Source organism: Volvox carteri (assembly GCF_000143455.1).
Source record: "Volvox carteri f. nagariensis unplaced genomic scaffold VOLCAscaffold_76, whole genome shotgun sequence".
In the NCBI taxonomy this organism is placed as follows: Eukaryota; Viridiplantae; Chlorophyta; class Chlorophyceae; order Chlamydomonadales; family Volvocaceae; genus Volvox; species Volvox carteri.
Genome location: NW_003307619.1, coordinates 38,385 through 38,774, shown reverse-complemented (window position 1 = coordinate 38,774; position 390 = coordinate 38,385).

Below are 390 nucleotides of genomic sequence, written 5' to 3'. Positions count from 1 at the left end.
GCGCGGCAATGCAAGTAAAGTGTACCATCACCACAAAACAGCAAAGCAAACACATGTTGTTAAAACAAACAACAACAGGGATAACGGCAGTTTGTTTGAGGAAGTACATGAAAGCGGTACCAACTAACTCCAGGGTGGGCCTCACTTCGAGTCAGGGCCCTCCGGGCGTCTTGCTGCAAGTATACAAGTACGGCGCCCATACTAGAATACCGCCAGCTCGCCATCAGTACTATCTCTGCGAGGTTCGCGTGGACCTTCGTTTCTTTTCGCTGTTCAATCTGTTCTGTGTATCCCTGCGAGTGGCCCACTGGCACGCTCATTGAGGGGCTTCTGTGGGTAGAGGCTGCTTCACTAACATTCGGCCCCGTCTACCCCAAGGTGTTTTCCCGC